This window comes from Aotus nancymaae, unplaced genomic scaffold, assembly GCF_030222135.1.
Source record: "Aotus nancymaae isolate 86718 unplaced genomic scaffold, 86718_ANA_hifiasm-v0.15.2.pri h1tg000003l, whole genome shotgun sequence".
Taxonomy (NCBI): Eukaryota; Metazoa; Chordata; class Mammalia; order Primates; family Aotidae; genus Aotus; species Aotus nancymaae.
The window spans coordinates 74803931-74823895 of NW_026988414.1; the positions used below are offsets into that span (position 1 = coordinate 74803931).

The 19965-nt window shown below is 35.9% G+C and overlaps 1 protein-coding gene across 7 annotated transcripts in view; it reads left to right on the top strand.

The window, feature by feature from the left end:
- Positions 1-19965, top strand: part of PEAK1 (pseudopodium enriched atypical kinase 1) — a 301934-nt gene that overhangs the window by 133970 nt on the left and 147999 nt on the right. The window contains exons 5-6 of one of the 7 annotated variants that reach the window (XM_064382874.1): positions 13647-13757; positions 19870-19952. The exons of 4 other annotated variants lie outside the window; for them this stretch is intronic. The gene's annotated coding sequence lies outside the window, so the exon portion shown is untranslated. The remainder of the gene's footprint in view (positions 1-13646; positions 13758-19869; positions 19953-19965) is intronic. 2 more of the 7 variants (XM_064382878.1, XM_064382868.1) reach the window with 2 other exon arrangements.

Below are 19965 nucleotides of genomic sequence, written 5' to 3' on the forward strand. Positions count from 1 at the left end.
ATAATTGACTTTTAATATCCTTGTGTTTATCAATACCATACTTTATCCTGACTAAATAATGCAAAGAGAAATCATACTTTAAAGTATTCATAAATTATAGGTGAACCAAGGAAAATTTCAAACAGTTAATTTAAAAGGATACTTTGAAAACAAATGAATAAATAAGCATGGGAAGCTAAGCTTTACATAAAATTATTTAATTATTTCATTGCCTTTATTCAGTGAGTTTTCTTTTTTATTTCCACTTTGTAGTTGTAGAGCTACAACTTTTTGTAACTTTTTAGTATTTTTTTAATTGGAAAGAAAATAATTTTAAAACTAGTGTGTGGGTATGAGCAGTTTTTCTTTTACAATTTTTTCCCCAAATTCTTTCCTCTATAAAGAACCGACTTTCTAGGTTACATGATATGATGATGCTTTCTCTGTGTATATGAAAATTCGATCATTTATAAAATCTCTAATTGTTATTATACATTAAAAAGTTTTTTTAAGATGATTAACTGCATGTATTCTATAGAACTAATAAGAAAGGAGGATCTCCCAGATGGTTCTAATCAAATAAGAAAAACAACAAAGGATGGAGTCAATATACAACAAAATTTGAAAGCACCGTTACGAGATTTGACTTATTTTAGAGAAGAAATGTGTATTATGTCCTTCCTGAAGTCTGTTTTTCTTAAGAGTCCGTTTTAAGATTCTCTTGCCCAGCTGCTGACGTTCTTCCCATATTCCCCACCCTACAGACCTCCACCTCTTACTGCACACCCAGTCTCATGCCGTCACAGATCCATGGAATTCAAAATGATATTTGATGCAGACTTGAATAGAGCTAGTTTTTAATTCTCAGCTCTGTATATGACTTCAAAACATATGCAAAGGTTTCTTTCCGCCACTTTTTAATGGTGCTTTAAAGGAAAAGATGAAAAGGCCACTTCATAGTAATTAATTTTTTGGTTTTGGTTTTGAGATAACTCAGGAGTTAGTTTCCTGGAAACTTCAAACTCCTAACACAAACAGTTTCATTAAATTGTACCTATTATATGATTGTCTCTTGCTAACCCAGACTGTAGTCAGTTTTAAGGATTTCTGTTAGTTTCTCATTGGCCCGCTGTAACTTAGTGTTCATAAAAAAGTTATGACATTTAACTGAAGGTTTAGAATTTTTCAAGATGACTGGGCTTTTTCCTGTGTTTTGTGAGTTTCCCTTGTTTGACTTTAGGCTTAAAGAATTCTTGATCTAGAGTCAATTGCAAGCAAGCCAGACTTCCAGGCTGGTGTCCCGTTCATATTAAAACATTCCCTTTGTACACGTGTATGGCCTTGTGATTCAGAAGGCATGGTTTTAATACACAAAGCCTTTTAATTTTTAAACTATTTTAATAAAGAAATTGCTGAAACAGTAACCTTTTTTAAACAAGTCATGTTGACAAATCGGTTAGCATTAAATTAAGTGTTTTTCCTAGCTATTGATTATTTAGTATTAATGTAGATTTATTTCTATATAGTATGGTTTCTGTATCAGGATATTTTCTAAAAATGAAATGAGTTCTTAGACCTATGGAAATTTGAGAAACTCTTTAATGTCATATTCGGAAAACCTCAGGATGGCAATAAGGGAAGTGTGGAGCTGTTGACTTATGTGTGTATGTATGTATGTGTATATTTGTGTGTGTGATCTAAACACCCAGGAAATAAAGTTGATTTATAGCTTCCTTCCTGACCAAGTTATTTTTTAAAGTTTAACATGGTGATAGAATTATATGGAAATATTGATTAGTTTTTTTCTTTTGCAGGTGTATTGCTACTTAACAATTAAATGATTAAATGTAGCTCAGGGCTTCGTTTTATTTCTTTGTGTTGTATTTGAAAGAATTAAATGGGTTGATTCAGATTTTTAAAAAATAGAAATATAGGTAATAAAGGAGAATTACAGAATCTGTTGGCCTGCATTTGTAAGGTCAGTCCACCTTGAGTTGCCCAGTTATTTGAGTTATCAGAGAAAAATAGTACCAAGTATAAATATTCAAATAATTATTGAATATTTCATTAGCATATATATGCAACCTTTTTTTCCTTAATTCTTAATGTGAGAAATTTGGATGATTTTCATAAATATTCAAAAATTATTCTACTGTACAAAATTGAGAGTATTGTTGCAAAAGACAATAATTTGCTCTCGGGTCTTTTTATTTCTTTTATGAAAACTCATCTCCAAAAAAATTTAAATGAAAACTTGCTAATTGCAGTGAGGGTTTTTAATGAAGTTATTAGATTTGATTCTTAAATTGTATGAACTTCTTCAATAGCTTTGCTCATTCTTATATATAAACAGAACATTTTAATAGAAGATTTGGTAGTATGAAATGTTGCTAGTCTGAAGCTCTTCTATCGGAGAAATTAAAGATTGCGAAAGATTTGGGGACTCCAGATCTTCTGTGTAGGGTTAAAAAAAGGTTTTGATTATATTGAATGAATTTGGTAAAAATGGCTTACTTTTCCTCCAGTAATATGAATGAATACCATATGTCTTATAAAAGTTAATAACAGTAGGCATCATTTGGCTAGCAGAAATGGCAGTTCACATACTTCTGTTACAGCAAACTATAGACAACGTCTGATATGATAAACGAAGTAGAATTTTTTTTTTTTCTTGAGACAGAGTCTCGCTCTGTTGCCCAGGCTGTAATGCAATGGTGAATCTCAGCTGACTACAACCTTCACCTCCGGGGGTCAAGCAGTTCTCTGACCTTAGCTTCCTGGGCTTAAAGACGAGTAGCTGGAATTACAGGTGCCACGATGCCTGGCTAATTTTGTATTTTTAGTAGAGACGAGGTTGTACCATGTTGGCCAGGCTGGTCTCGAAACTCCTGACCTCAAGTGATCCACCCGCCTTGACCTCCCAAAGTGCTGGGATTATAGGCATGAGCCATCATGCCTGGTCAGGAAATAGAAATCTCGTACAGCTCTTATAATCAGAAACCCGATTATTCCAAAGATGAGAGTGCTATCTAATGATCATCTACACAGAGCTACCAAGTAAGGTCAAATGTTTAGAGCCCATAAAACATCACATAAAACCAATAACAAGAGTATTGCAAGCCAGGCCATACTGGCTGAAGGAAGTTTATAGAGTCTACTTGAGTGCATTAAAATATTTTGTGTTCCTTGTTAATTCTAAAATAATAAAAGTGTAACAGAAACATAGAATAGGAACAGGATTTCGAATAAGAAAAGGCTTCAGAAGTCATTTGATTATCCCCTTTTATTTCACAAAGCAAAACTAAGGTTGTGAAGCTACTTCCTCAAGTGTTATATAGGTAGTAACAGAACTAAGACTAGAATACACTTTGAAAAATTGTGATGGGAGATGATTTTTATTTTTAAAGTTTATATACAGTAAAACTGACTTTTTTTTTTTAAGATGGTATCTCACTCTGTCGCCCAGGCTAGAGTGCAGTGACATGATCTCGGCTCACTACAGCCTCCGCCTCCTGTTTTCAGGTGATTCTTGGGCCTCAGCCTCCTGAGTAGCTGGTGTTATAGGTGCTTGCCATCATGCCTAGCTAATTTTTGTGTATGTAGTAGAGACAGGGATTTCACCATGTTGGCCAGGCTGGTCTCAAACTCTTGACCTCAAGTGGTCTGCCTGCCCCAGCCTCCCAAAGTGCTAGGATTACAGGTGTAAGCCACCGCGCCCGGCCCAAGATTGACTTTTTAAATAAGTTCTGTGAGCTTTAACACATGTACAAAACAGGAAACAAACAGTCCCATCACCCGAGAAAACTTCTGGCTGTCCCTTTTTGGTAAAAATCTCTCCCTGCATCTAATAGCTATTCTTCATCACTATAGTTTTATCTATTCTGGAATATTGTATAAATGGATTTTTTTTTCCAAGCCAAAATGTATCCAGCTTTATTAAAGATACTTTCCATAAATAATCATGGTATTTCAGGCAGGACATGAGCAGACAATCATTAACGGTATACATACAACAATTTTCAAACTCCCTTCTTCAATGGACTACCAAAAATCATAAAGCCACTATAAACCCAATGAAGTCTTCATACTCTGAACAGGGAAAGTTTAGAGTGAAGGTTGACATTTCACATTTAGCATGTTCTTTAACAACTTTCATGAGCCAGCCCTGACTCAGGAAGTAAAATGAAAGTGGCAGAATTATCTGAGGATCCACAATCTAGAAACGGAACGCTGCTCCTAGGAGAGTCTCCATCTCAGTAGTATCACTGGAAAGTGCAGATTGCCTGACATACTGATAACCAGTTATTGGGGTTCAGGGCCCAACAGGTGTCTGGATAAGGGAGTTAAGTCTATGCTGAAAGTCTATGGAAATGGAGAAAAGAACATGAAAATAAATTTGTTTTTCCCTCACACAAGGCTTTTGTGTGAAGGAGGCCATGTGTGTCTAAGTCAGGGAATCTCTCCTCCTGAGAGTCAAGAAAAAGTCTCTCAAAACTAGAAGGGAAAGGTGTTTTCCCCACATCAGTCCAGCTTTGGAGGCATTCAATTGGTGACATATACCCCTTCCCCCTAAAACAACAAAAGCACCTTGGGAGGCTGGGGCAGGCGGCTCACTTGAGTTCAGGAGTTCAAGACCAGCCTGGCCAACATGGTGAAACACTGTCTCTACTAAAAATACAAAAATTAGCCGGGTGTGGTGGTGGGTGCCAGTAATCCCAGGTGCCTGTATTCCCAGCTATGCAGGAGGCTGAGGCAGGAGAATAGCTTGAACACAGGCAGCAGAGGTTGCAGTGGGCAGAGATCACGCCATTGCACTCAAGCCTGGGCAACGGAGCGAGACTCTGTCTAAAAAAAACACACACACAGACATACACAAAACTGTATTTCAAACTGTACAGTCACCAGAAGAACACGTTATCAAAAATGCACATGCTTCACTTGGCATCTCCAGCACCCTCCACTTTCTGTGCCTGGTCTGTTTTGGCATCTCCATTTTCTGCAGGCTTATTCTCCTCCTTGCCAGTGTCAGCTTTTCCTGTTTTTCCTTTGGATCCCTTCTCTCCATTCTTTGCAGGGGCCTTTTTGGGCTTGGTCTCTGGCTTTGGAAGAACAGGTTTAGCAGACAACCTTGCAGATCTTCTCTGTGATTTGTCCCTCACCTGGGCTTTATCTCCTTTAGCATCCCTTTACCTTTGTCTTGGGAATGCTGGTGGCGATGGTGGCAGGACACAGGTAGGTGCTGGGAGCGAGATACAGCAGTGAGCGAGCTTTCTTCATTCTGGGGCTTGTTCTTGCTGCTGCTGCTTCACACTGCTCCTATAAGTGGAAGTATTATGTACTCTCTTGAATCTAGCTTCTTTCTCTCAGCTTAATTTTTTGAAATTCATATACTGTGTGTATTAGTATTGCATTCTTTTAATTGCTGAGTAGTATTCCATTGTATGACTATACCACAGTGTATTTAATCACCTGTTCATGAACATGTGGTTTCCAATTTTTTTTTTCAAAATACTTCAGTTTTTAAGAGCAATTTTAGGTTCAACAACAAAACTGAAGGAAAGGTACAGATATCCCACACACCCTCATCCCCATGAGTGTATAGCATTCCCTATTATCAACATTCCCACCAGACTGGTACATTTGCTACAATTGATGAGACATCATAATCACCCAAAGTCTAGAGTTTACATTAGGGTTCACTCTTGGTGTTGTACATTCTATGGGTTTGGATAAATGCATAATGGCAGGTATCCACCATTCTAGTGTCATATAGAGTATTTTCACTGCCCTAAAAATCCTCCGCATTCTGCCTGTTCATCCCTTTTTCTTCTCCAGCCCCTGGCAACCCACTGAACTTTTTACTGTCTCTATGGTTTTAACTTTTTCAGAATGTCATATAACCTTTTTCAGATTGGTTTCTTATGTTCAGTTTTTATCTATTGTGAATAAAGTTTCTATAATTTTTCTGTTAGACAAAAGAAAAATATTTACTTACAGATATGGTGTACCTATTAGCGAGCTCGTAAATAATTCACAAAATTAATTCACCTTTTAAACTTTTTGTTTTGAAATAATTATAAATTCACAGGAAGTTGTAAACATAGTAAAGAGAAGTACCATGTTTACTGTACCATTCACCAAGTTTCCCCTATTAGTTCCATCTTATGTAACTATAGAACAATATTAAAACCAGTACATTGACATTGGTGTAAAGTGAGTTTATAGTTCTTTGGCATTTTATCACATGCAGATACATGTAACCAACATGGCAACCAGGATACAGAATTATTCCATCACCGCAATCATATCCCTGTACTACCTCTTTATAGTCACACGCACATCCACTCCCTTCCACCATCCCTCACCCTTGGTAACCAGCTCTATAATTTTGTCATTTTGAGACTGTTACATAAATGGAATCATATAGTGTATAACCTTTGAGATTGGCTTTTTTTACTCAGCATAATGCCCTTGAGATCCGTCTAAGTTGTGATGTCAAGAATCATTCCTTTTTATTGCTGATATAGTTAGTTTTCCATGGTATGGATATGTCACATTTTTTTTCTGGCTTTCCTGCAGGTTACTTGAATCCTTTTTAGAATTCAGTGTTTTAAAATGTATCTCTTTGTATGGCTTTTTTGTCATTCATCACTCTAGATATTACATTTTGTATGTAATAAATCAGTCTGCTGTACAACAGTGCTACTTGGTGATGCTACATTTTATCACTTCCAGTAAAGTATAGAGACGTCTTCTCCCTTTAGTCCCCTCCCATTTAATTAACATTTTTATATGTTTCTAATATATGTATATATGTATATTATATGCATGTTTACATATACATTTTATGCATATTAATAGTTTTATTTTCTTCACATACATTATGAATTGTATTATACAGCATTATAATTTTTGCTTCAACAGTCAAACATAATTTGGAAAACTCAAGTGGAACAGGAATCTGTTGTATTTATGCATATTTTTACTCCTGTCATCTTTCCTTCCTCATTATCCAAGATTCCTGGATTATCCGAGATCTTTTATCATTTACTTTCTGCTTAATTTTCTTTATTCTTTTAGAGCAGGTCTGCTAGTGAGAAATACTCCTTTCTCTATAAATTTTTTTTTTCTTCATTCCTGATTAATATTTTTGCTGGATAAAGAATTCTGAGTTAACAAGTCTTTTCTTTAGCATCTGAAAAATATCGTGCCAGTTCCTTCTGGCTTCCATAGTTTTAAATGAGAAATTTACTGTCATTAAATTGTTTTTCCCTTCTAGGTAAGATGTTGTTTTTCTGTTGCTGCTTTCATGATTTTTTCTGTGTCTTTAGTTTTCAGAACTTTCACTTCGATGTGTATTGGCATGGATTAATTTGAGTTTATACTGTTTGGGGTTTACTTGGCTTTTGAATCTGTAGGTTTATGTCTTTTGAGAACTTTTCAGTCACATTTTTTCAAATTATTTTTCAGCTCTTTCCTTTTTCTCCTCTCCTTTTGAGACTTTGATGATATAAATGTTAATCTTTTATTTGTTTCATGAGTCACCAATGTTCTGTTTGGTTTTTTTTACTTTGTTTTCTTCCTATTGTTCAGACTGGCACATTTCTATTGTTTTATTTTTTAGTACATTGATTCCTTCTTCTGTCACATCCATTCTGCTGTTGAACCCATCCACTGAAATTGCTTTTGGTTATTGCAATTTTATTTTGTAATTTCATCATTTGCATCCTCTCTTTCTTTGCTGAGACTTTCTTAACTCAGGCTTTCTGTTTTTTTCATTTGTTTCCAGTGTGTTGGTAATTGCCCATTGAAGCATTTTAATGGTGGCTGTCTTAAAATCCTTGTGAGATAATTCTTTTACTTTCTTTAAAAAATACATTTATTTCTTAAAATCTGTGTATAAGTGGACCCACTTCATTTAACCCATGTTGTTTAAGGATCACTTGTACATTACTAAGACATACATATTTATTTTATTTTTGGAATTTTGTCTTATTTCAATAAGTTTGGGGGGAACAGGTGGTGTTTGGTTACATGAATAAGTTTTTTGGTGGTGATTTATGAGATTTTGTTGCACCCATCACCCAAGAAGTACACACTGTACCCGATGTGTAATCTTTTATTTCTCACCTCCCTCCTACCCTTTCCCCCAAGTCCTTAAAGTTTATTGTGTCATTCTTATGTCTTTGTGTGCTCATAGCTTAGCTTCCACTTATGAATGAGAACATAGGATGTTTAGTTTTCCATTCCTGAGTTACTTCACTTGGAATAATGGTCTTCAATACCATCCAGGTTGCTGCAGATGCCATTATTTTGTTCCTTTTTATTGCTGAGTAGTATTCCATGGTATATTTATGCCGCATTTTCTATACCTTGTTGATTGATGGGCATTTGGGCTGGTTCCATATTTTTACAATTGTGAATTGTGCTGCTGTAAACATGTATGTGCAAGTATATTTTTTGTATAATGACTTTTTTTCCTCTGAGTAGATAGCCAGGAGTGGGATTGTGGGATCAAATGGTAAAACTGCTTTTAGTTCTTCAAGCAGTCTCCATACTGTTTTCCATAGTGGTTGTGCTGGTTTACATTCCCACCAGCAGTGTAAAAGTGTTCCCTTTTTCATAACATTCATACCAACATCTATTATTTTTTGATTTTTGATTATTGATTATGGCCATCATTGCAGGAGTAAAGTAGCACCTCATTGTGGTTTTGGTTTGCATTTCCTTGATCATTAGTGGTGCTGAGCACTTTTTCATATGTTTGTTGGCCATTTGTATATCTTCTTTTGAGAATTGTCTGTTCCTGTCCTTAGCCCACTTGATGGGATATATTTTTTCTTGCTAATTTGGTTTCTTTTAGATTCTGGATATTAGCTTTTTGTCAAAGAAAATTTGTTAACAGCTATTATAAAAGTGTTTGAGTTCTTGGTTTGATTCTCAGCTTGGTTGCTGTTGATGTATAGCAGGGCTACTGATTTGTATACATAAATTTTGTATCCTAAAACTTTGATGAATTCATTTACTAGTTCTAGGAGATTTTTGTATGAGTCTTTAGGATTTTCTGGATATATAATTATGTCATCAGCAAACAGCAACAGTTTGACTTCCTCTTTGCCAATTTGGATGCTCGTTTTTTCTTTCTGTTGCCTGTTTTGGCTAGGACTTCCAGTACTACGTTGAATAGAAGTGGTGAAAGTGGGTATCCTTGTCCTGTTCCAGTTTTCAGGGGAAATGCTTTCAACTTTTCCCCATTCTGTATAGTGTTAGCTGTGGGCTTTTCATAGATGGCTTTTGCTTTTATTACCTTAAGGTATGTTCCTTCTTTACCAATTTTGCTGAGGGTTTTAATCATACATAAAGGGATGCTGGATTTTGTCAAATGCTTTTTCTGCATCTGTTGAGATGATCACATGATTTTTAATTCTTTTTATGTGGTGTATCACATTTATTGACTTTCAGATGTTAAACCCTCTCTGCATTCCTGGTATGAACCCACTTGATCATGGTGGATTTTCTTTTTGATCTGCTGTTGGATTTGGTTAGCTTGTATTTTGTTAAGGCTTCTTTGCATCTATGTTCATCAGGGATTTCTTTGTTTTATTATGTCCTTTTCTGGTTTTGGTATTAGGGTGATACTGGCTTCATAGAATGGTTTAGGGAGGATTCCTTCTTCCTGTATCTTTTGGAGTAGTGTCAATAGGATTGGTAACCAGTTCTTCTTTAAATGTCTGATAGAATTCAGCTGTGAATCCATCTAGTCCTGGACTTTTTTTGTTGGTAACTCCTTAATTACCATTTCAGTCTTGCTGCCTGTTATTGGCCTGCTCAGAGTTTCTGTTTCTTCCTGGTTTAATCTAGGAGGGTTGTGTATTTCCAGGAATTTATCCATCTTTTCTAGTTTTCTATTTTATGCCCATAAAGGTGTTCATAGTAGCCTTGAATGATCTTTTGTATTTCTGTGGTATTGGCTGTGATATTTTCCATTTTGTTTCTAATTGAACTTTTTTGGATCTTCACTCTTCTTTTTTGGTTAATCTCGCTAATGGTCTATTAATTTTATTTATCTTTTGTATTGTTTTGTTTGTTTCAGTTTCATTTAGTTCTGCTCTGATCTTGGTTGTTTCTTTTCTTTTTTTGGGCTTAGGTTTGGTTCGTTCTTGTTTCTCTAGTTCCTTGAGGTGTGACCTTAGATTGTCTGTGCTCTTTAAGACTTACTGATGTAGGCATTTAATGCTATGAATTTTCTGTTAGTACCACCTTTGCTGTATCCCAGAGGTTTTTATAGGTTGTTTCACTATTATCGTTAACTGAACAAATAATTTGTTCATTTCCATCTTGATTTCATTTTTGAGTCGATCCTTCAGGAACATGTTATTTAATTTCCATATCGCATGGTTTTGAGGGTTCCTTTTGGAGTTGACTTCCAGTTTTATTCCACTGTGGTCTAATAGAGTGCTTTGTATAATTTTGATTTTCTTAAATTTGTTGAGACTTGGTTTGTGGCTTATCAGATGGTCTGTCTTAGAGAATGTTCCATGTATTGATGAATAGAATGTATATTCTGGAATTGTTGGGTAAAATATTCTGTAAATGTGTGTTAAGCCCATTATTTCTTTGTTGGCTTTCTGTCTTCATTACCTGTCTAGTGCTGTCAGTGGAATAATGAAGTCCCCCACTATTATTTTGTTGCTATCTAATTTCTTAGGTCTAGTAGTAATTGCTTTATGAATTGGGAACTTCAGTGTTAGGCACATATATATTTAGGAATGTGATATTTTCCTGTTGTATTAGACCTTTTTTTAATTATGTAGTGTTCCTGTTTGTCTTTTTTTTTTTTTGAGACAGTCTTGCTCTGTCACCAGGCTGGAGTGCAGTGGTACGATCTCAGCTCCCTGCAACTTCCGCCTCCCAGGTTCAAGCAATTTCCCTGCCTCAGCCTCCTGAGTAGCTGGTACTACAGGCACAGGCTACCACACCTGGCTAATTTTTGTATTTTTAGTAGAGACAGGGTTTCACCATGTTGTCCAGGATGATCTCAATCTCCTGACCTCATGATCCACCCACTTCGGCCTCTCAAAGTGCTGGGATTACCGGTGTAAGCCACTGTACCCAGACCCTTCTTTGTCTTTTTAAACAGCTATTGGTTTAAAGTTTGTTTTGTCTGATAAAAGAATAGCTACTCCTGCTTGTTTTTGGTGACCATTTGCATGGAGTATCTCCCCCACTACTCCTTGCCTTAACTTTATGTGAGTCCTTATGTGCCAGGCGAGTCTCTTGAAGACAGCAGATATTTGGTTGGTGAATTCTTATCCATTCTGCCATTCTGTATCTTTTAAGCAGAGCATTTAGGCCCATTACATTCAACATTAGTATTGAGATGTGAGGTACTATTCTATTCTTTGTTCTGTTTGTTGCCTGAATACCTTATTTTTGTTTCGTTTTGTTTTTCCTTGTGTTGCTGTTTTATAGGTCCTGTGAGATTTATGCTTTAAGGATATTCTATTTGGGTGTATTTTGAGGATTTGTTTCAAGATTTAGAGCTCCTTTTAACAGTGCCTATAGTGCTGGCTTGGTAGTGGCGAATTCTCTCAGCATTCTTTTGTCTGAAAAATACTGTATCTTTTCCTTTATGAAGCCTAGTTTTGTTGCATACAAAATTCTTGGCTGTTGCCTACAAAATTCTTGGCTGATAATTATTTTTGTTTGAGGAGGCTAAAGATAGGATCCCAATCCCTTCTAGCTTGTATGGTTTCTACTGCGAAACCTGCTGTTAGTCTGATAGGTTTTCCTTTATAGGTTACCTGATGCTTTTGCCTCACAGCTCTCAAGATTGTTTCCTTCATCTTGACTTTAGATAACCTGATGACTATGTGCCTAGGTGGTGATCTTTTTGCAATGAATTTCCCAGGAGTTCTTTGAGCTTTTTGTGTTTGGATGTCTAGAGCCCTAGCAAGGCCAAGAAAAGTTTTCCTTAATTATTCTGTCAAATACGTTTTCCAAATTTTAGATTTCTCTTCTTGCTCAGAAACACCAATTATTCTTAGGTTTGGTCATTTAATGTAATCCCAAACTTCTTGGAAGCTTTGTCCATTTTTTTTTTTTTTTCAGATGGAGTCTTCTTTAATTATTGCTCTGTCTCCCAGGCTGGAATGCAGTGGCATGATCTCGGCTCACTACAACCTCTGCCTCCTGGGTTCAAGCAATTCTCCTATCTCAGCCTCCTGCGTAGCTGGGATTATAGACATGCACCGCCACACCCAGCTAATTTTTGTATTTTAGTAGAGATGGGGTTTCCCTATGTTGGCCAGGCTGGTCTCAAACTCTTGACTTCAAGTGATCCACCCACCTCAGCCTTCCAAAGTGCTGGGATTACAGACCTGAGCCACCACACCCAGCCTGTTCATTTATTTTTTGTTTTTTGAGATGGAGTTTCACTATTGTTGCCCAGGCTGGAGTGCAATGGCATGATATTGGCTCACTGCAACCTCCACCTCCGAGGTTCAAGCAATTCTCCTGCCTCAGCCTCCCAAGTAGCTGGGATTATGGGCATGTGCCACCACGCCTGGCTGATGTTGTATTTTTAGTAGAGACGAGGTTTCTCCATGTTGGTTAGGATGCTCTCAAACTCCTGACCTCACGTGATCCACTCGCCTCAGCCTCCCAAAGTGCTGGGATGACAGGCATGAGCCTCTGTGCCAGTCCTTGTTCATTTTTTAAAAATTCTTTTTTTGGCCAGGCACATCAGCTGCAGCAGTATAGGGAGGATGAGGTGGCGTGTGGGGCCATAGACCTCTCAAGAGATTATATCCTTCCTCTTCAGCTACCAGCAGGACCATCAGGTGTGGACAGGGTTAGGTGTGTCTATGCTCAGATTTTCCTTGGGCAGGGATTGATGTGGCTGCTGTGGGGGATAGAGGTGTGTTTCCCAGGCCAGTGCAGTTATGTTCCCAGAACGATTATGGCTGCCTTTGCTGCATCACACATGTTGCCAGGGAAGTGGGAAATGCCAGCAGCGACAGTCCTCACATAGCTCCCATGCAGCCCAGAGCCCAAAAGGCTAGTCCCATTCCCACTGTGACCCCCCACCAACAGCACAGAGTTTATTTCCGGGCACCCGGTGAGGATGACTGAGAACTTGCCCCAGGCCACAAGCCTCCCAGCTGAGAAAGCAAGCTGACTCACAGTTCCTTGGCCGTCCCACAGAGTCTACAGCGGCAGTCCAGCTCCTTCAAAGGGTCTGTGGATTATCTCGGCTTTCCTGGTATGTTCCTTCGGTAGTCTTTGGAGTGAAAGTTCATGATGTGGATCTCCACATGCTGCTGTATCCATCCAAGTGGGAGCTGAAGTTAGTCCTGCCTCCTATCTGCCGTTTTTCCTCCCTTGTGAGATAATTCTTATGACTGTGTTATCTTGGTGTTGGTATCCATTGATTGTCTTTTCTCATTCTAGTTATGATTTTCCTGATTCTTGATATGATGAATGGTTTTCAATCAAAACCTGGACATTTTGGACATTATGTAATGAGATTTTGCTCTTCATTTAAGGCTTCTGTTTTGGCAGGTCTCTTTTAATAGTATCCTGGCAGGAGAAAAGGATGTTGCCTCATTGCTGTAAGGTAGGGGTGTAAGTTCAGAGTTCTAATCATCCTCCTCTGCATTTGGCAGGAGGCGCCTATTCTGTCCAGGGGTGAGAGTTTCAGCTTCGTATTAGGCCTCTGATGATACCAACTCTGTTGAGTAAATACATACCTAGGAATGAAATTGTTCAGTTCTTTGGTAAGTTTTTAAATTTTGTTTTAAACTTTGGAAGAAGCTGCCAAACTTTTTTAAAGTATTGATAAAATTTTCCATTCCTAGCAGCAGTTTATAAGCATTTCAGATGCTCTACATCATTGTTGTCCTATAGAAGTTTCTGCAATGATAAAAAATGTTCTGTATTTGCACCATCAGATAAAGTAGCTACTGAAATGGACACCACAGTTCGACGTTCTTGCCAGTATTTGAAATTGTCGGTCCTGCTAAATTTATTCTTTCTGTGTATATGAAATGGTATCTTATGGTTTTAATTGTTTCATATACTTACTGGCCACTTCTAGTTATATTTTTAAAACAGCAGAAATTTTTAATTTGATAAATTACAGTTTATGAGGTGAATTTTGTTTTGTGTTTTTATGGTTTCTTTTTGTCCTAAGGTCATAAAATCATTTCCTATTTTTTTTCTTGAAGTTTTGTAGTTTCACTCTTAGGTTTATGATGCATTTTGAGTTTCTATGGTGTGAGATAAAGGGAGAGTTCACTTTCATGCTAGGTAAATATCCGATTGTTCTACACCATTTATTGAAAATATCCTCCCATATTATCTTGATACTTTTGTTGAAAATCAATTTAGCATTTATTTGTAGTTCTGTTTTTGTATTCTCTATTATGTTCCATTTATATGTTTATCTGTGGACCATGACCAAACTGTCTCAATTACTCTAGCTTAGTTATAAATCTAGAGATCCATTATTATAAATATTCATACTTCATTCTTTATTTTCTTTTTTTTTTTTTTTTTTAAAGACAGGGTTTCACCATGTTGGTCAGGCTGGTCTTGAACTCCCAACCTCAAGTGATCCGCCTGCCTTGGCCTCCAAAGTGCTTGGATTACAGGCCTGAGCCACCACGCCGGGCCCCATTCTTTATTTTCAAAAGTATTTATTCATTTGGATTTTCATATACATTTTAAAAATTGTTATGCATACATAATAGTTACACATTTTTAATGGGATACATGTAATATTTTGATACAAGCATACAATGTGTAATGATCAAATCAGGGTAATTGGTATCTCCGTCATCTCAAACATTTATCTTTTTTTTTTTTGTATTGGTAGCATTCTGAATCTACTCCTCTAGTTATGTTAAAATATAAAGTAAATTATTGTTAACTATAGTCTCCCTGTTGTGTTACCGAACACTACATCTTATTTCTACTATCTAACTATATTTTTGCATTTAAAAAGGTTTTTTTTTGAGATGGAGTCTTGCTCTGTTGCCCAGGTTGGGCAGTGGTGTCATCTTGGCTCACTGCAACCTCTGCCTCCCAGGTTCAAGCAATTCTGCAGCCTCAGCCTCCCAAGTAACTGGGATTACAAGCATGTGCCACCATGCCTATCTAATTTTTGTATTTTTAGTAGTGATGGGGTTTCACCATGTTGGCCAGGCAGGTCTCAAACTCCTGACCTCAAGTGATCTGCCCTCCTCAACCTCCCCAAAGTGCCTGGGTTACAGGCGTGAACCACTACGCCAGCCTCTAACTATATTTTTGTACTCATTAACCAACCATCTATCCTCCACCCTCCACTACCTTTCCAAGCCTCTGGTAACCATCATTCCTCTCTCTACTTCCTTGAGATCAATTTTTTAAATTGCCATGTAACAGTGAGAACATGTAATATTTGGCTTTCTGTGCCTGGTACATTTCACTTAACGTTAAGTGTCTGTCAGTAGATGAATGAATAAAAAAAATGTGGTACATATACCCAATGGCATATTATTCAACCACAAAAAAGAGTGAAATCCTATTATTTGTAACAACATAGATGGAACTGGATGACATTCTGTTAAGACAAGTAAGTCAGGCACAGAAAGACAAATGCCATGCATATTTTAGAACCAGCTTGTACATTTTTATGAATAAAACCTAGGATTTTGATTGGCATTGGACTGAATCTATAGACTAATTTGAGGAGAATTGCCACATTAATAATGTTGAGTCTTCCAATCTGTTAACCTGATATATTCCTTCATTTATTTCAGTTTTCTTTAATTTGTCTTAGCAGTGTTTTTTTAAGCTTTCATTTTAAAAGCCTTCCACATATTTTGTTAGACTCATAATTTGTCAAACTCAAGTATTTCATGTTTTTTAATGCTATTATCAATGGTATTTAACATTTTTACTTGTTGTTAGATATAGAAATGTAATAGATATTTGTATGTTGACTTTCTTCTTTGCAATCTTGCTAAAGTCACTCAACAGTTGTAGTATTTGTTTTGTAGGTTTCTTTAGGATTTTCTATGTATATAATCATGTCTTCTGCAAATAAAGGCATTTTAACTTCTTTCTTTCCCATCTTTATGCTTTTCATTATTTTTCTCTTATCTTATTTACACTAGCTATGAGCTCCACTGTAATGTTGAATAGAAGTGAACATCTTTGGCTGGTTCCCAATGTTAGGAGAAAATCATTTGGTTTTTCACTGTTAAGTATGATGTTGGCTATGTAGTTTTTACAGATTCCCTTTTTAAAATTAATGAAGTTCTTTTCTATTCTGCATTTCTTCAAGTTTTTGTTATGAATGAGTATTGAAATTTGTTAAATGCTTTTTTCCCTTTATCTGTTGAAATGAAAACAATTGGTTTTCTCCTTGATTCTGTTCATATAGCTGTTATGGTTTGACTCTTGTGTCCCCACCCAAATCTCAAGTCAAATTGTAATACTCCAATTTGTCAAATTGTAACGCTCCAACACTGTTGGAGGAGCGGCCTGGTAGGAGGTGATCACAGGTACTGACTTTTCCCCTTGCTGTTCTCGTGATAGTGAGTTCTCATGAGATCTGAATATTTAAAAGTGTGTGGCACTTCCCCCTTCGCTTTCTTCCGCTCTGCCATGTGAAGATGTGCCTACTTCCTTTTCACCATCTGTCATGATTGTAAGTTTCCTGAGGCCTCGCCTCCATGCTTCCTGTGCAGCCTGTGGAACTGCGAGTCAGTTAAACTTTTCTTCGTATATTACTCAGTCTTAGGTAGTTCTTTATAGCAATGTGAGAATGGACTAATATAATGGTTACATTAATTTTTTTGAGATGTAGAATCAACCTTGCCTTCCTTTTTATATATTGCTGAATTTGATTTGCTATTTTTAAGGATTTTTTTTTTTTTTTGTATAAATGTTTAGGAGAGATATTGATGTGTGGTTTAGGGATTTTTTTGAATTTTTTTCCCTAGTTTTAGAATCATTCCAATACTGATTATCATAACATCAGTTGGAAGTGTTTTCTTCTCTGCTCTCTGGAAGAATTTATGTGGGATTGGTATTCTTAATTTAAATGTTTGATATAGAATTCACTAACAAAACTTTTGGGAGCTGGAGTTTTCTTTTTGGGAAAGTTTTTAATTACAAATTCTAATTCTTTAATAAATTTAATATTTTATATTTTCAATGCTATTATAAATGATACTTAAACATTTTTAAGTTTCTACTTGTACTGAACAAATATAATAGATATTTGTATATTAACTTTCTATTCTGCAATCTTGCTAAAATTACTTAATAGTTACAGTATTTGTTTTGTAGATTTCAGATTACCTCTTCTTAAGTCAGTATTGATAATCTGTCTTTTAAGGAATTTGTTCATTTTATCTTAGTTGTCAAATGTATTGGCATAAAATCATTCACAACAGTCTCTTTTTCTTTTTAGAATCTGTAGAATCTTTAGTGATAGTCTCCCCTTTCATTCCTAATATTGGTGATTTCCATTTCTTCTCCTTTGTTCAGTCTAGCTAGAGGTTTACCAAATTCATTAATTTTCTCTCAACCAGTTTTTGGTTTTATTGATTTTTCTCTACTTTTCAGGTATCTTTTTTTTTTTTAATTTCCCTTCTTTGTTATTTTGTTACTCTCTATTTACTTTGGCTTAATTTGCTCCTTTTTTCTAGCTTCCTATGGTGTGAGGTTAGATAATTGAGTATAGACCTTTTCTTCCCTAATAAAGGAATAGAAAACTATAAATTTCCTCAAAGCACCTTTGTAACAGCATTTTACAAACTTTTATATGTTGGATTTTTATTTTCATTTAGCTGAAAATATTTTCTAATTTCCCTTGTAATTTCTTATTTTCTCCATAGATTATTTCAGAAATATATTCCTTGATTTGTAAATATTTGGGAATTTTCTAGTTATCTTTCACTTATTGAATTCTAATTCCATTATGATAAGGCACTGTGTATAGTTTCAATTCTTTTAATTTGTAAGACTTATTTCTCAATTGGTGCATTGCCTGTCTTGGCAAATGTTTCATGCACATTATAAAAATTTATATTTTGTTTTTGTGGATTGAAATATTTTATAGATTGCAATTCAGTTGAGAGTGCTGCTTAAGTCTTCTTTATCCTTGCTGCACTTTTATCACATTTGTTCTTCAGTTAATGAGAGAACGTTGATGTCTCCAACTGTTATTGTTTGTTTCTCCCTTCAGTTCTGTCAGTTTTTGCTTCATGTATTTTGAAGGTCTGGTATTGTGTACATACACATTTAGAATTGTTCTGTCTTCTAATGAATTTACCCCTTGATCATTATGAAATGTCCCTCAGTGTCTCTGATAATATATATATTTTCAATGTATTATAATTGTCTGGTATAATTACCTCTCTTCCAGCTTTCTTAAGATTTCAGTTTGCGTGACATATCTTCTATCCTTTTACTTTTTTTTTTTTTTTTTGAGACCTAAGTTTCGCCCTTGTTGCCAGGCTGGAGTGTGATGGTGCAATCTTGGCTCACTACAGCCTTCGCCTCCCAGGTTCAAGCGATTCTCCTGCTTCAGCCTCCCTAGTAGCTGGGATTACAGGCCCCCACCACTGCACCCAACTAATTATCCTTTTACTTTTAACTTATTTTCTTACTTGTAGTATATGACTCTTATAGACAGCATATGTTTGGTTCTTGCTTTTTTATGTCTTCTAATTGAAATATTTATATGATTTGTATGATTTATATTTAATGTGTTGCTGATATGATTAGGTTTCTATCATCTTACCGTTTGTTGTCTATTAACCCTTCCTTTGAATTAAGTATGCTTTGGGATTCTATTTAACCTCTGCTGTTGGCTCAGTCATTTCCTTATTGGCTTTGTTCTACTTATTTTACTGACTGCTTTATAATTTATAATATGTCTCTTTAACTTACTATAATCTACCATTACATAATATTATACCACTTCTCATATAATGTAAGACCTTTACAATAGTATTTCTCTCACAGTAATTTTTTTCTCTCTGACTTTCATTTTGGGTAAATTATATTGCTGTGTTTTCAAATTCACTACCTTCTTTTTCTTCTGTGTATAAAGTACTGTTTATCTATCTACTGAAATATTCATTTCTATATATTTTTTTTCTCTAGAAGTTATTTTTTGGTTCTTTTTGAAAATCCTCCATTTCTCTCTCCACTTATATTCCATTTTTCATTTACATCTTTGAATATAGAACATAATTACTACAGCCCTTTTAATGTCTTTGCCTGCCAATTCTGTCATTTCTGGGTTTCTTTCTATTGACTGATATTTTTCTGATTATGGGCCACATTTCCTGGATTCTTATTATATCCAGTAATTTTTTAATTAAATGACAAATATTTATGAATTTAAATACTTGAGTCCTTAATCTTGTTGTATATCTTTAAAGAATGTTGGACTTCTTCCTGAAAAGCATTTTTGTTAAGTACACATTAGTTTGTTCAGTTCTAGGCTTAAACACTCCTTTCAGCCATATCTAGAGTAGTCTTTATTCTAGGGCCACTTTCCTGCTACTTCAGTGGTTTGGCCCTTCTGGGGTCCCTGCTGATTGCTTTGTATATGTGGGTTTTTCCCTTCTTGCTAAAGGGAGCTTGTTGAATTCTTGATCCTATATCAGATCTGTGAATCTTTGTATTGTAACTCTCTGGTAACATTTTTTCCTTAGATGTTCTTCTCTGGTCTCAAAAAATTTTACCCTTCTTAATGTAAAGTTTTCAGTTAAACACTCAGGAGAACCCTTATTCAGATTACTTTAGCTATCTCCCTCCTCTCTGGAATGCTGCTGCATAAATTCTAGCCCTCCTGGTCTCCTTGCACTTTCTCTCTCTCTCCAGGTAAACAAGATTGCCAGGCTCTGAGTTCTTCCTCCCGGTACGGAAGTGGTAAATTTCTTCCTGGCTGAGAGCCTGAATTGATGGTAGGACTCCCCT